The sequence below is a fragment of the Lathamus discolor genome, chromosome 2 (genome assembly GCF_037157495.1).
Source record: "Lathamus discolor isolate bLatDis1 chromosome 2, bLatDis1.hap1, whole genome shotgun sequence".
In the NCBI taxonomy this organism is placed as follows: domain Eukaryota; kingdom Metazoa; phylum Chordata; class Aves; order Psittaciformes; family Psittacidae; genus Lathamus; species Lathamus discolor.
The window spans coordinates 21,764,530-21,781,474 of record NC_088885.1 but is presented as its reverse complement, the minus strand read 5'-3'; the positions used below and the strand labels follow the sequence as shown (position 1 = coordinate 21,781,474).

General features: G+C 39.9%; 1 protein-coding gene across 30 annotated transcripts in view; it reads left to right on the top strand.

Annotated features, from left to right (window-relative positions):
* THRB (thyroid hormone receptor beta) overlaps positions 1–16,945 on the top strand; it is a 173,229-nt gene that overhangs the window by 44,811 nt on the left and 111,473 nt on the right. For 11 of the 30 annotated variants that reach the window (XM_065666093.1, XM_065666081.1, XM_065666096.1 and 8 more), the window contains 2 exons: positions 1,520–1,549; positions 8,541–8,577. The exons of 3 other annotated variants lie outside the window; for them this stretch is intronic. The gene's annotated coding sequence lies outside the window, so the exon portion shown is untranslated. Of the gene's footprint in view, positions 1–34; positions 131–1,519; positions 1,550–3,672; positions 3,766–8,540; positions 8,578–16,945 lie in introns of those variants that run through there. 16 more of the 30 variants (XM_065666104.1, XM_065666084.1, XM_065666079.1 and 13 more) reach the window with 5 other exon arrangements.

Genomic DNA, 16,945 nt, shown 5'->3' with positions numbered 1-16,945 from the left:
CAGTTGTTCCTCTTCCTTTAAAGGTACGCATATGCACCTCCTCAGCTGTGGGAAATCGGACACTGCAAATGTCAGCTCTGATGAACTGTTTCATAAAAATAAGATCTCATGCCTTTTCTCAGAATGGATGGTTAGTTTAAGGAATTTCTGCACTGCAGAAATGTTTCTTTTTATGTTTATCTTCTTTACATTTTATTTCTGAAATAGGCTCATTTTATAGGTCTCATAAAAAAAACAGGTGAACATACTCTAAGGGCAGAGTCACTTCTACTGTTCACTTGAGCTTTGTTTCCCTCAGGTTGACAGATTCACAGCCATTCCTAGAAGAGTCTGTTGTTAACCCCACTGCCCCCCAAAACAGTCTTTTTGCTGTAGAGCAGAGGATTAATTTCTTCAACCACTACATTGATCACATGCTTCGAGGCCAAGCCTTAAATTCTTCCTTGGCCTAGATGAACAAGGTCTCTCCTTGTTTTCCCTTCATCTATAGATTTCTAACCATACTGACTGATGGTTAATGGAGTGTGTACAGAAAGTGCTAGAGGCTGAGATGTTTTGCCTGCGACTCAGCATGATTTCTCTGCTTTTCGACAAATCCCACTAATAATTGTCAGATTTTATTAGACTTGGCATTTTGTTTTCTTTTTCATGCTGTGTATTATGCTAATTTCGAAAATTAAATAAGATAAAGTGTGATTCTGTTCTAGCATATATTAGTGGCAAAATTTACCCATTTAGTTCAGAGTTACCAGAATCCAATTCCCAGTTATAATGCTGATGCCTGCAAATAGGTCCTGGTTGTAAAGGACTGAACAAAAGTCACAAAGAAATGAAAGGTTAATTAATAATTGCTATGCCCTCAAAAATCATTGATTGCTCTGAGTCATGCTGGAGCTTTTTCAGCATAGTCTTATAGCTTTTTTCATTTTTGGGTTTCGTGATGGATGTTGGTACACTGTTGGCAAATGTGCCATTTACAATGGCTTAGTTGAAGCAGATGTTTAATGAAATGGCTTGATGCTTTCATTCTTATACAAGCTGACCCTACCTGTTTTGGGATTGAGCAGGAAAGAGCTGCTTTTAAAAGAAACTTTCAGGCTGAAAAGCAATTTGAATGAACATATTGCAGGGCAAGTCCATCTTAGAATAGCAACCATCAAGTGTCCAACAAAAAACAATAGCAGTACCAATTCCAGTCACAAAATACTGCTTGCAGTGAAAATAAACCTGTGAGGTCTACTATTTATGTGATGAATTGACTAGATGAGTTGTTTGTATTGATATTTCCAAAGCATTTGAAATGTTTGTTCAGAAGAGCTGGTTAAGATAGTAAATAAATAAAGGCCTTCACCTGAGAGTGTTGAGAAGGATTATCTCTCCAAATGAATAGAAATTTATTTCAGTTATGTGAAAAGAACCCCATAGTTTTGGTGTTAATTGAAGTGAAACTAAAATAATAACTTCAGAAAGTACTGTTTACCAAATAGATCTTTAATACAGATTTCTTTACTCTTTTCAGTGAAAGAACGGAAAATGAAGCTCTAATAAGGTAAGAATGTTTTATTCCACTTTAGTAAGATATTCAAGTTAATTGGAGGCAAATTTTAACAAATATGCTCATCATTTCTGGGTAGATCCTAAACATGGTGTGGGTCTGTGGAAAGGAGACAGTATTGCAGAATGAGTGTAACAACATTTGACAATTTTTTATTGATGTTAAGCCACTATTTGGTCTTTTAATCAAAATAAGATAGATTACTACATAGATCTGGAAACTTCTTTTTGCCTATGAGAAATTTACAGGTAATTATTTTTCAACAGGTTAGTTTTTACTACTCAGTCAATTAAAATCTTCACTTGTAAGGAGACCTTTCTTACAGATTCAAAATTAAATACTAGAGTACATGCTGAAATAAGTAGTATTGTAGCAAATTTGAGGGTTTTGACATATGGTGGTGGGAGTTTACATAGTCAAATAAATGAATTCCATAGTCAAATAAATGTACCTGTAGAGGACGTGTGAACTCTTCTAGAAGTATTTCCTCTCCTATATGGCATGATTCAGGCTGCATCTGGAAGTGGATTCTCTGTGCATCTGCTAGATAAGCAAAAGGCAGAAGAAGGTCTTTCAATACATTATCAACAGCAAGGGGTGTCAAAAAGTGGGGACTTATCTCTTATTTCTTTCATTGTGAGTGAGGATGCTGACGTTCACGTGCTGTGTTATCTAGAAAATGACGCAGCTATGTCAAATAACGTAGCCAGGTGTATGAGAGCAAGTTGTTCTGACAGGCAGTGGCAGGAGGAACCTGTTCAGAGCATTACAAAAATGCATAATTACTTTTCAGTCACAGGTGATAGTTTCAATTTTAATAGCCATTCACAGGATGCCAAGGAAGGGAAGTGTTGTTGGTTACTGTTTTCCTTTCCTCCCATATTAGTCTGTTTTGGTTTTTATTGTTGGTTCAAGTAAAAGTTTGCAGAGTTGTTAGCTGCATTTTCTGCACACATTTCTTGTCAAACGCCTTCCAAATGGAAGTGTGACTAAAAGGAATGTTTTTTTAAACCTGATAACATTTTAAACCAGTAAAAGCCCATATATCTACATAAACTGTGTTCCTTATTTGCAGATGGGCATCCTTGGAATAGGGAAGAGGGAGGCTAAGAAGGAAATCAGTTAAGCTATGCAAAATGTAAGCTTTTTGATACCACAAGTGAGTAGAAAGTGAAATATTAATGGAAAAACAGAAGTGCTATAAAAAAGTAATGAGATGTCATATCACTTTTGTTGTGGAAAATTTTAAAGTGATGTAAGTAGCAGACAATTGAGCTTTGCAGCTGTTGCACTGTATTAGTATATGGAGAGCATGTGCAAGTATTTGTATTACAAAGGTTTGTGCATATATAGTATATCTCTGAGACAGCAAGATGATGCCATTCTGCACCAAAACACTGTGAAGGACTGGAAGTCCTTCTGGAATAGGGCTAAGGAAGCTAAGGAACTTCATAATGTGTGGGGAATCACATGAGCTGTACAGGGATTTAGTAAATGCCAGAAGAAATTCTAGTTCTGAGCAGTCTTTGTATGCTGATCTCATCAGCATCCATGATTCAGGGAGGACACAAGTCCTCCTTCAGTCTCCTTACCAGGATTCAGCTGTACAAGAACTGGGCAAATGCTGCAAAAACGAATTAAGCTTGCTCTGTTTGTAGTTGATCACCTAACACAAGAGAGCTTTATGTGAAGCCTCTGAATCCTACAGTAATATAAATGTCTGAGTAATATGCTTAAGTAATATGGCATGACAGCAGTAGTGGAATTTTACTCATTTTGTTTCCCAGAGTCACAACTGGAAGTATTTTTGGTACAGATTGCTCAATCCTGGATTTCTGCCTTGGCAGAAGTACTGGGTCATTCTGTTAGCAGGGTTTTTATGTGATTTTGACATACAAGTACTAGAAAACCACCTGCCATCAGCCATCTATTTCTTTAACTATAGTATCTGGTAACTATTGATCCAGTTTGAGCTGGAATTTATCAGTTAAGTTGAAAGTGAAACTCTGCAGATGGTGGTGCTATTGATCCCAAATTTCCAGGTCTTACAAATGAGTGACTGCTATGAAAGCTGGAAAAGCTTGTTAAAGATGCTTAGTGCGCTTTTCTCTTTTTAGTCAAAAGCTATCTGTAATACCACCGCAGCTGCTCTGCGTTGGATTCAGGAATCCCTGTTTTGATTTGCCAAACAGGCAAACTGTTTATCTCAGGTAAGAGAATTTTGAGGTGTGATGTGGTTAGTATCTAAAAATATCTGTGTAGGGATAGGGCTCCAACAGACAACAACAGCAAGATAAGCAAGAGGAGTTCAAGTTGGAAATACGATTCTGTAGGTGTAATTAACCATTGGAAAAGCTTAGAAAGGAATGTGGTAGATCACTTGGAGTAATTAAATCAAGATTAGATCTCCTTCTGAAATATCTTCTCGTAAAGTTACCAGTTCTTGGGCTTTGTGAAGAAATTGCTGTGTGAGGTATTAGAGCCTGTGCCAGGCAGGAAGTCAGACCAGATTATCATCAGAGTTCCTTCAGGCCTTTTAAATCCACATCTCCACCAACAAAGCCTCTTACGTGGTACAGGCAGCCACAAGATTTCCAAAATCAGAACTGGAGCAGGTCACTCTTGTTTCAGTGGTGAAGGGTTGAAAAGTCTTTGAGCAGGTCCTTGAAGAAATGTGGTGGTGAGTACAGTGCTGCTGAGTTTGCAGGCTTTGTGTGCTACAGTCATATGTACTAGGACTGAGCCAACTTCTCCTCTTTTCTGATCAGTCCATGGACGCATCTTTCTACATGATCTTCCAGTATTTCAGCCAATTTACTTAGTAGCTTGCCTTTTGTGTTGAGTTCACTGAAAAGTCATGAAGTGTCTGTGACGTTTATTGAATCCTTTCTGTGATATAACTAAATGCCTGAATGAATTCAGAACCCTAACCCTAACATAGGATCTTCTATAGCCAATCTTATTATCTGTATGAGTAGAAAGGGCAGGGTAAATTTTTAGCAGATAAATAGAATTCTTAGTATAAAGTAATCTGCTTTCCCCAAAACTGGAAATAACTTGTATGTTTGCTCAGGAACCTCCATGGGATACTGAGAGACAGTGGAGGATGTTTGTCTTCCAGTTCTCATCAGTTAAATGGAAGTGCATCCTTGTGTTACTGGGTAAGAGGCAGCAGGTCTTTTTTATAGAAAAGATAAAAAAATATGGTTGGTCTTAAAAGTCATTTTATTCTAGAGGAAACACCAGACACTGTTTTGAACAAGAATAGCTCTGACTTTGTTTCTTTGATAAGCTTATTAATTTCCACATCCAAAATTAATCAGGAGTTATGGTGCAAAATCTTGCAAATAGGAAAATCCATCAAGTTGAGCTCAGAGTTATGTCATCCTACTGCACTTATGCAGCATAGCTTCTGTTACAGGACTGTACAGTGTAACTCCACAGTAGCATGACAGGAGGAATAGCTAAGAGTTGTGCCGGTGGTATGCGTTCATAAACTATTACTCAGGAGAGTTTTTCACATAATTCCAGCTCTATTGAAAAACCTGTGCAAAAGCTCTTCTGTATAACTACCCAGGTACTTTGAGAGTGAGCCCAGGCATAGCAGAGGATTTTGTGTTCCGTAATACCTGTTAACCTACCTGCTGGCAAGTAGTGGGTTCTTGGTACCTGGCTTGTCGTTCTTGTACTCCAACCAGCCCTACTCTGTCCCTCCCTGGACTAAAGCATGCGTATGGTTTACACATGGTAGTCTAAACCTGAATTGAGAAAATCATTAGACTAAACAATAAAACAATAGGAAAATCAAAGTAGAGAAGAGAAATGCCCTTGTGTTTGATAACCTGAAGTAAGGTGGCTGAGGTAAGTCTGTGTCCCTGCACAGGGAGGCATCTGCTTTCGTACATGTCCAGAGAAAAGAGAAAGGTCAGGGAGGACAAGAGATTAGAAAAAGATAAAAGAAGGGTAGTTACCCTTGCTAGTAGGTAAGGGATCTGTGGCTGCAGTGAAGTAGAAAGGAGAGGAGACTTTAGTTAGTCAGGAGTCAAACATTTTTGGCCAGTTGCTGTGCACTAACAGTTGTGATTTTTTTTAGTATGATTATTTATGCACCATCTCTCCTGAAAATATATTCCATACCTCTGGTTTTCACAAATTCCTGATAGGGTAATACTGACCAAGGAGAGTATTTAAAAACAAACTGCAGGATGTCTTTTTTTCACATGTTTTTTCTACCACTGAGTCACTCTTAATGGGTACTTCAGTACCGAAAAGGAGTGCAGGAGGCTGTGCCATGCAAGAAAATTGCTCTCTCCGTTAGTAAGTGTATTTGAGCTATCAAATTGCTGCTGTTTTCTTCCATGTGAAAGCTTGTGGCTGAGTCAGTTAATGTAAAGGAAAACAGTCTTTCATACTACAGAAGAAACATCTCTAGTGGATGGTGGTTCACAAGCCTGCAAAATTGATTTTGGTTATCCCTGAGAGCTTCTGTGGCATTTCTTTCTGTTCCGGCAACGCTGTAAGAGCACTCCAGATGACAAAAAGGAGGAGTTGTGCTGAGGTCTGGGGAGTTCCTTTGGCTGGTTTCCCATGCACTGCTAGTCCCAAAGTGGTTATTTATACTAAAGAACTGAAGTTGCTTTAGAAGCTCAGTTTTGCTGCACTTAAAAGCTATTGAATCTTGTTTCCTGCACTTTGTTTACTTAATAACCCCTCCACAGGAATCCATGATTTTGCCTGGGTAACTTGCTGTTCTCTTCCGAGAAGTAAAAACACCTTTTTTTGTCATTTTTAAATTGACATGCTGGGTTGGAGCACAGCTCACTGTAAAGAAGTACCCTGGTGCTTACACTGTGCTCACAGTGTCTGCTCAGATGAGAGTTAACTCATCACTGTTACATAACTTTGCAAAAAGTGTCGATTTAGGGAAATTCTGCTGCTGTGAGAGAACAGGAGCACCGGGAATGTTCTCTCCCACTCAATGGAAATGTGGCTTTTGGAGACTAGTACTTTTGAAAAATAGCAGATTGTGTGTATGTGCTCATTGATGGAGTGCAGCTTGAACATCACGATGGTGTTCAGGGCAGCAGGTCCTTCTGTTTGCTGCAGCCCTGGGAGGATGGATGTGGCTCCGGTAGCAGCAAGCTGCTACAGCGTATGTCTGGCTGCTTCCAGAAGGGATTTGCAGCCGGACAGTTTTGTTTTGAGTAACCTTTAGAAGACTGCTCTGAAAGATTGCCAGGTTGGCCAAACAGATCAGTTCCCATCAGAGGGAGAGACAGCTGTTTATTTGATTATATCTGCTTCACTTGGATGTGTGGGTCCTCCCACTGAACTGGCTGAGTTCCTAAGACCTTCTTGTGGAGAGAGGCAGGTAAGACAACATGCCCTGTGTCAGAAATTCTGTTCATCCTGTGGAGGGGTAGGTTGTTACTCTAATTTTTCTACCTTTGCTATTTTGCGCATAGCCCCTCTGTTTCAGCCCTGAGGGATCCTATTTACTACAGAATATTTCAGATTACTGTACCCTTCTACTAGCAGTAGCCAAAGGCCCCCCTTCCATACATTACTGTGAAAATATGGACAAGAGCTGAGTTAATGGTTGGGCTCAGAAAGCCAATCATATACGGGGCTGCATCAAAAGGAATGTGACCTTTTGAGGCTGAGGGAGATGATTGTGCGCCTCTACCCAACTCTGGTGAGACCCCCACCTGCAGTACTGTGTGCAGCTCTGGTGCCCAAACACAAGAGAGACATGGGCCTGCTCAAGCGAGTCCAGAAGAGGCCGTGAAGGTTATAAAAGGGCTGGAGCACCTCTCCTATAAAGACAGCCTGAGAGAGCTGGACTTGTTCAGCCTGGAATAAAAGGGGCTCTGGGGAGACCTTAGAGCAGCTTCCGGTGCCTAAAAGGGGCCAGCAAGAAAGCTGGAGAGGGACATTTTTCCGAGGGCATATAATGACAGGACAAGGAGGCTTTAAACTGACAGAGGGTAGATTTAGATTAGATATTAGGAAGAAATTCTTTACTGTGAGGGTGGTGAGGCGCTGACACAGGTTGCTCAGAGAAGCTGTGGCTGCCCCATCCCTGGCAGTGTTCAAGGCCAGGTTGGATGGGGCTTGGAGCAACCTGGTCTAGTGGAAGGTGTCCCTGCCCATGGCAGGGCATTGGAAGCAAATAATCTTTACTGTCCCTTCCAAACCTGTGATTAGCTAGATTTGCTTCTAGGTCATTCTCATTCAGCAGCATCCTCAGGGCAAGCTTTGGTTCTGCTGTTTCGATTTCCTGATCTAGGGCTTTAATCCAGTGCTCTTCCTTTAATCCCATCCTATATACACTTATCCTTTGGGTCCCCTTTTGGAACTGTCCTCCTCTCCAACTTTAGGGTCTCAGTTGTTTACGCTGTTATGTGGGAGACTCTGTGAATGATTTAATTTTGTCAATTGAGGTAAACAGACAGTAAAAACATATGCCGCAGCACAAAGTGTTCTCAAATCACTTATTTGACAAGTGCAGTTTAATTATTCAGCATATCATGTAAAAGTAATGAAGTTCTAGTAACATGAGACTTAACACTCTCCTATTAATTTTTCCCTGAGAGGTGAGAAAATACTGCTATATTTTTGTGTGCAAACTGAGAGCGTGCAAACTAATGAGATTTGACTGAGAGTTCATAAAAGGGGCTGGAACCTTTCAGTACTTCTTAATAGTCTTGCTAATAGGTAGCACATCCAAGAACATCCCACAGTTAGATAAGATTCTGCGTCTGTTTGCAAACCAGAAGATGCTGTCTGATGCTTTGCCAAGACAAAACAGAGTTTTCTTGGCCCAGCTGTATTTTTATTGAATGTGTAACTTGGTAAGAGGAAAAAGCTGAAAGCTTCAGCCTTGCTGAAGAGGTATAATTCAGAGTAATTTCTGTAGCATGATAGATTTCATGTTGCTGCAAAATAAATACTTAATCAAAGCTAATATTTTTGGTTCCCTCAGGCAGCGAGAGACGTAGAAGCTGTAACTTTCTGCTCAGGTGAGTGCAAATGCAATCTAGCAGGAAGTTCGAAGTAAAATGCATGTGTATCCTAGAGTTTTTTTAAAACGGATTTTGGGCGCAACCAGCCAGGTTTGGTGGCTGATTTTGTTCCTGACAGAGAACTGTTTATCTCAAAGTTAAAAAAAGCCCTCCTCCCCCAAAAAAGGAAAGGAACCCCAAAAGATGAATGTAAACCAAACTGCAAAGATAAATGTAAACCTAACTGCAAGTCAGCATGCCTGTTTGATTGATTTGAGTTGTATGGTGATCTAGATCAGTTAGAATTACATTGGGGGTGTCAGGAAAGAAGAAGAGGAAGGAATGCAGCCATAAAGGCTTGGCTTTGCACTTGCAAAACTGCCTCCACCATTCCAGCCCAATTCAAAGACCGAAAAGGAACAGTCTAGTGACTTGAGAGTCGCACTTGCTGGTTAGTTTCTAACTCTTTGATCTTATGCAATGTGTTGGGCTTCACTTGTGTAGTACAAAAGGGTACTGTATTCAGGGAATATTTCTTATCTGAGCTGCTCCGTGAAGAACAGTTTTAGAGTTTGGCCCTCGGAGGGCAGAAGCTTTCTGTGGGCTCTGAGTAATGCTGAAGTCAGAGTGTGGTTGGGGGATCAGAGATGGCTTCCTATGAAAGCCATAGCTCTTACGATCCTTATCAGACAGGAGGATGGGAGATGAGGACTTTAATTGCTTGTGTTTTTTCTCCTGTGTTTTCACTTGAGATGATTTTGTTTGCAGATGGAGCAAGGACTAAATGGAGCCTATATTTTCCCTTCAAATGTGAATTTCTGGCTGAAGCTGCTTCTGCTGTTTTCCATTTCTTCTCTCAAGAGTCAGTAAAAGCTTTTCTCTGCATGATGAGCAGACCTGTATTTGTAATGAATCAGTCTTGAGACAGTTGTCGTGTTTGCATTTAAGAAAACTTTCAGGACACATCTGCTCATTAATGCTCTCTCTCTTTTGATCTGTTAGAAACATGTTCCTTTCCGTCTAGCCATCAACTAGACATCTTTCATTGTCCTTTCACAAATCAATTTAAAAGCCAATCATCCCTTCCTTGATTTAATAATCACAAAAAAACCCAAAACAACCAAACAACCGGCAACAAAAAATCCCCAACCAGAGATAAAGGTAAAATAATGACATTTCAGGGAGAAAAATTTACACTCAGAACTTAGACTTGGAGTGGATGTGCACCTCAGAGAAAGGCAGCAGGTTGCCATAAAGGTCACCCAGAAACCAGGGAAAATGTTTTCTGCCAGATCTGACCGTCACCACGGAAAAGAAGCACTGAATTTTTGCTGACTGCGAGGGTGTCAGGTTAAAATGTGTCACAGTCCTTTAGTTATAGTAGATGTCTGGTACTGAGAGAGAATCCTGTTGAGCAGTTAGGACAAGTTTTGACATTTCTGACTTCCTTTGTATGAAGATGCTAACCATACACACCATTAGTCTCGCCTCCTGATCAGGGCTGTAAAATGTAAAGACATACAGGATAGTAAAAAATTCAGTGTAGAGCCATTTTAAAATGCAGTGGCAGAACTAACCCATCAAGATTTTCAGCTATGTAGCCACAGTGTAGTTATTCACTGGCTCTGAATTCCTGAAGATATAGGAAGTTGTGTTTTTTTCTGGACAAAATTGCATTTCTGAAAATGAACTGATTGGAAAATACTGGGATTTATAGGAAGATCTCCAGCTTCCTGGCAGCAAAAGCGGAGTGGAAATGGCAGGGAGTGCTCACTTCTTCCCGCAACCTATCCTCAGTGGGAAAATGGGAGGCTGACCCTGATGCATTCCTATACTGCATGGGTGTATTTGACATTCTGTGCTCCTGAAAGTTGATTAAAGCTGAAACTTTCATTTATAGGAAGATACAGAGGTTAAACACAAGGCAGCTGTAAAATGTATTAGCATTCATAATTCTGTTTAAATTTTATTGTTTCTTGCTTCCTGGATATAAAATTAAAACAGAACCTGTAGTGATTTTTTGTTCTTATGGGATCCTAAAAACCGGTTCTGACTGACACAGTAATGCAGTCATTGCATTAAGATCCTCTTAACTTTTTCTACCTTCCTCAGAATGCCAGTACAGTTTGCTCCAGCTAATTCTTAAATTAAGTGGAAAATATACAAATGGGAGTTACTTGAACCTGCAGAATGATTTTGCACTCATGCTTACACAATGAACTAGAGCTGCACAGCTGACCAGAAAACAGTCCTTAATTCACAATATCAGCCTGTTTTTCACTGCAGCAGCTTTTTGAACTTCCTTGTAGTCTTCATACATCGTTTTATGTAGCTTAACTGAAATTCTGAGAAAAGAAAGGAAAATGGACCGTGGATGTGAAGAAATGCGCAAGGACAGGTGAAGAGAGAGGTTTTGTGTAGTGGAGAAAGCAGTGCTACGCGAACACAGTAGTGTATAGGAAGAAATAGATTAACTGAGAAAGAATGCATGTCAGGAGAGATGGGATTATTGGACTGGAAAAGTCTTCCTCAAGGATACCAAGTCCGAGAACTTTCCGAAGAAAGTGTCTCTGTTCTTTTAGATTTGAAAAGTTGGTTGAATAAACACTAGAAAATATCACTGTAAGACATGTGCTGCTAGAGGCGCGCAGTGTCTGAACGGAAAGCCTTTTCTGCCTCTGTATTCTGACTTATTTGAGACAGCTCTGTGAGTCTGGTTCAGACTTGGGATAAAACCATAAGGTATGTTTGCTCTGCTCTCTCTTCCCCATCCTAAACGTTATTATATTGCAGCTTGGCTCTGTCCACATAGGCTGGAGCAGGCTGTGTTGTAACTTGCTTTAGCTGCTGCTGAATTTAACAGTTTTTGGCTTTGTAAGCAATGCCTTAGGAGAACTCTTGCTCATCTGTTCCCTGAGCCAAAGGAAAACTCCTCCAGTAGCTTTCCCAGTGTTTTTCTCTGGCTGGAACACATGGTTACCAATTGCTAGGTGAAGCTACACTATCTTTAATCATGTTTTATTTTGGTATTTTTCATTTGTCCAGCTGACATATTCAAAGACATCAACTTTGGCCAGAATGGTGAAAAAGCCCTTTCACAATGGATTTTTCTTTTGTCCCTTTTCCCTGTACTCCACGTAATTAAATTCTCCCACTGGTGGGAAAAATGCTTTTCCTTGGTGTGAATGTGCGACAAGTACTTGAACACTGAACCGGTTGGTTGCATTTCTCTGTTAATCATACTTCTTCAAATATTTTTCATAACAAAAGGCTTTATCTTTGGAATCTTGTTCAAATATTTCTTTACACGGGTTTCCTAGCCCTTCATGATTGGCTCTCTGGAAATATGATCCCCGTTGATAGAAATGTGTCTACTGGGAACTTCTTAAATAGGATTGCAATAAACATTTGGATAATATTTTGCAAGTACAAATCGCTAGCAGATATTTTCATATTTACTTGTTGAATTTCAACTTCCACTTCAGGTTAGATGAGACATAAACATTTATACACCACCTCCGGCAAAGTATTAGTCTGAAAAGCAAGTTAAAACAACACTGAGAAATCAGAGGAAGATTTCTGAAGTTTTAGAAAGAACTGTTAACTGGTCGAACTTTGTTTTATCTCCATCAGTTTTATATCAAGTATGGAATTGATGTTGTAGGTTTTTTGCTGTGATACATACTCCTTTTTGTTTTCCTCTAACATAATATATCTTTCTAAAAAATATTGATGGCAGCACTGGTCAAGAGCAGGGACTGCACCTTCATTTACATCATTAAGGGGAAAAAATGGCTTTAATTTAAAGCCAGCTAAAAGATTCCTGGCTTTTGCCAGTATTCATGGATCAGTCTCTGCATTATGCTTCATGGCCACAGATAAATGTGATCTGCCAGAAAAGTGTTAATAGGTTTTCTTCAACTAGTTCAGGGGAGGCTGGTGCAGTCAAGTGAAGTGTGAGACCTGCTGTACTGCCAACTTGACTGGTGGTGATACACAATTGGAGTCTCAGGGATGTTTTCTGGCAAGAAATGTCTAGCACTTTTAGTCTTCATGTTGTTTTTATGATGATTTGGGGAAAAAAGCCCAAACCTTCAAGCTCATCTTCACTTATGTCTTAAATCAGTTTTAGGCAGAGGTCTGCCAAGCTAAGTAGGCCAAGTACAACAGCATGCTTCAATGACCTAGCAGAGGAAATACCTGTTTGGATGTATTCTTGCCCTGCTTCATATTAGGAAACTCACTGTGTAAATTAAGAGAAAATTAATGTAATTAATTATAATTAGTATAGTGTTTATAGTGGATACTCCTTCAAAAATCTTTAACAACAGTGAAGGATACTTCATGGCTCTCAGGAGCTGTAGATTTACAGGAGCAATTAGATCACTTAGGCCAGCCTCAGATATCTTTTGAACTTGGGATTTACTGTCCATTTGCATCTTTGAAAATCATCTCAGTTACTGATAATTAAATATGGTGCCCAGATGCTCGTTTACATAAAAGCAGTCGGCGCACTTTTTCTGTCTGTGTCTTGGTGTGCCTTATTTATTTAGCAGCATTGCTGGATGTTAAGTTCTGGAGGTAAACCAAAGCATTAGGAGTACCGGGCTTCCCTGCAGTTCATTGCTTGTCCTTTCTTGCACATGTGAATATGTGGGAAAGCCTTGCATTAACAGTGAAACTGATAAATTCCCAATTCTTAAAACGAAGTGGTATTTTTATTGTATGATAAAAAAGTTCAGATGACACTACTTTGTATTCTGTTCCTACACATCTTTATGTCTTTTGAGGATCTGTCCTTATTATTTGCCTTATAGAAACTGTATTGTTTCAAGGGGAAAAAACAATTGTCGTGGTTTAAACCCAGCCACGCAGCCTCTCTCTCACTCTTCCCCCTTCCTCCCCCTGCTCCTGGAGGGATGGGGAGGAGAATCGAAAGAATGTAACTCCCATGGGTTGAGATAAGAACAGCTCAGTAACTAAGGTATAGCACAAATCACTGCTGCTACCACCAATAATGATGATGATAAGGGAAATAACAAGGGAAGAGAATACAAACGCTCACCACCCGCAGACCGATACCCAGCCTGACCGAGCAGTGATCTAGCACTTCCTGATAACTGCCCCCAGTTTATATACTGGGCATGATGTGCTGTGGTACGGAATACCTCTTTGGTCAGTTTGGGTCAAGTGTCCTGTCTCTGCTTCCTTCTGGCTTCCCCTCCTCCCTGGCAGAGCACGAGGCTCAGAAAGTCCTTGGTCAGAGTAAACATTGCTGAGCAGCAACTAAAACCATCGGTGTTATCAGCGCTGTTCCCAGGCTGAAAGTCAATAACAGCACTGCACCAGCTACTAAGAAGGAGAAAAATAACTGCTACTGCTGAACCCAGGACAACAATAAAGTGTAGTACAGACTGTATGATCCAACTCTTTAATATGGTTTCACACTTTGATTGGAATAATCAAGGGTTGGAGTCTGTACTTTGATTTGCAAAAAGATATCATAATTAAACCCTTGAATCATATTTCCTTTTTAGCCGCATGCTTCTGCAATTACTTCCAGTTTTGCAGAAACCTCCAATAATTACGTTCTGTGTATGTGGTTCTTGTCAACTTTTTTTCCTTCTATTTCACAAGCATGAGGAGTTATCTCTTGGCACCTAGCCTCTTACCAGACATTGAAGATTAGTCAAACTGGACTTACTGATCTTTAACATGAAATTCTTCCCACTACTTCTTTCATTTTCTTCTGCTTAGATAGGTATCCATATTTAAGTTGTAGCTTCATGTACCATAATTTCTGCCCTACATTGTAGTTGCTCTTCTTTTTCCTTCCTTGTTGCTTGCAGGACCTATTTGCAATTGTCAGTGAATTAAACTTCTCACAGCTGAAGGATATGAAAGGGGTTTTCTGCCCTCGGTCACAACTGAAACCTTTCATCTAAGAGAGCTTGGTTCAGGCTGGGCAGATAACTACCTTTCAGATGTGGCCAAAAATTTAAGAAGTCAGTGTCCAGAAGAAGCCAGCATTTAATAAAAATTCAGTCTGGATGGGTTTTCTTTGGGCTTTTTATTTTCCCTTGAAAGCAAAGACAGGAAGGATGTGCAATGATGCAGCACTGAATGAAGGATAGCAGAAAAGACACTGAGACTGGATGTAGGAATAGAAGATTTACTTTTTTCAATGTTACCTGATAGGATCTACTTTTACATAGAAATGTCACCTGACAGAAGTCAGGAGAGAGAATATCTAAGTAGTTTAGATGCAGCTAAAGGCAGGGAGCTAAAGACATGAGGGAAAAGAAGAAGCAGTTGAGGTGATGTGAATGCACAGCTGTATATAAAAATAGAATTTGCAAGAGAGAGGTCTTTAAGGAAGCCAGCCACGTATGCATGTGCAGTGTAGAGGCTGTCACCAATTGGTAGTGGAGAAATCAAGTGAAAGTCTGATTGTTACAATGGAGAACTCAGGTGAAAAAGGGAGAAACAGGCACTAAAGAAGAGTGGCACCAGAAAACAACTAGGTTAAGGTGGACATAGCTAAGGAGGAACAAGGATGTGATTGAAGAACTGTAGAAAATAGAAGATAGTTGAGCAGCAGAAGGGGAAAAGGGGGAAAAAGCCCCATGAGATCTGGCATTTATTGTGATATGAGGAAGATGCAGATGTGTGTTTCTGAAGACTCCTTTAAGTTGAAAGACATGTCCACCAGCAGGGATTAGCTAGGGGAAAGAGCAGTGTTTGTTTTCCGGGAGCAAAGAAATACCATACAGACATAAATCTGAAAACAGTTCTGAAGAAATGTGAGACAAAGATCTGTGTCCCTGTTGGAACAAAACAGAGATTAATACGGCAAACCAGAGAAAAGTCTCGTAAAAGCTGTGCTGTTGATATCACTAGAATTATTTTGATCTCTGAGAAGAAAGGGGGAAGAATGGCAAGCTAATGGAGACCTAGAAAGAGTCATGAAGAACTCAAGGTGGTGCAGGCATTAAGAGGTCTTCATGCATGTAATTAAATGTACTAGTAAATTAAATGGTGCTTGGAAGCATTTCCAGGCCCTGGAAATCAGTTGTCTCTACTGTTAGCTGTCTCTGGCCTACTTTTAGTTTATTTTTATGGGAACTCACCTGAACTATTCCCAGGTAAAGTTTGAAAATTATCATGGGATTATTCCCAGTAGGCAGTTTGAAAGTAGCCACCCTGTTTTGGAAGGTGAGAGAATTTAATAGCATGGCACCTTTCTATGCCAGCTGGCCTCAACAATCTTGGCCATGTTTATTTTGCTTGTAGAAATACAGCTCTAAATGGCTCAGTAGATGCAATCCCTTGGAAATTTAGGACACTGACTGCCTTGGATGCAAGCTGTGACAGGCAGTGAATGTGACTCCTTCTTAGAAAGGGGTTCTGAGCAGAGGTGTTGATGTACTCTCTCAGTTTTCATTTTCATGTAGCATGAAGATACTATAGAAGAGTTTATCATACTAAATAATCTTGGATGAAACATGCATGTAATTATTTCTGTTTAAATTTAATACAAGCACAAGCAAACATAGGTCCATAAATAATGCTCCTTCTAACAAAATAATAGGCTTTGAAATCAAGGAAACAAGATAGTAATGTTGGTAGGTAGTTAAGTTGGCTGGACTAAAATGCCTAGACATTTAAAAGTAGAGAAAATATTTTTTAAAGTACTTGAAACTTGTATCAAAAAAAGGCAAATCTCCAGACCTAAAGGGCTAAGTAATGTTGCCCCTGGAAAGATCAGTATGGATCTAGAGTGGAATAGGGGTAATGTGAAGGTGATAAAGGCATGGAAATTTTACAGTCATTGAAGAAAAGCGTACAAAGTGAAATGCCATGTGTTGCTTTCTATGTAATTCTGGGTTTTGAATTCAAGAACAATTCAAACGAGGACAGGTACAGAAAGAAAAGCACTTCTGAGAGCCTGTATGTTAGCATAATAGGCTAGCAAAGTAAAGCCTAAGGCATGGTAAGATAGTTCTTAATAAATACATCAGGGAAGGGTCTGCTAGAGAAGAAGGCTAGCTAATTAAGCTAAATGGTGTTGACACATGGACAAAGCTAATTACAGATTTCAATTTGAGCAGAAACCAAGTTAGATCATCCAAGTTACTAGAGAAGCAGCATGCGTTTTAGCTCTCATTTTCTAAATGGGTTCATGAATGTGATTGATTCTTAATCAGAATCACAGTGTTTTCTGACGAACTTCAGAGATGTGCAAGAGGAGCCGCACTTCCAATTTCAAATGCCTTAGCTTCTGAGGAGCCAAATGCTATGTTTTGGGAAAGGACTGTGCAGGGTATTTTAGCATGCTATCATTCTCGCAGCAGTCATCCCACTCTCACGGATGCTCTCCTCCAGA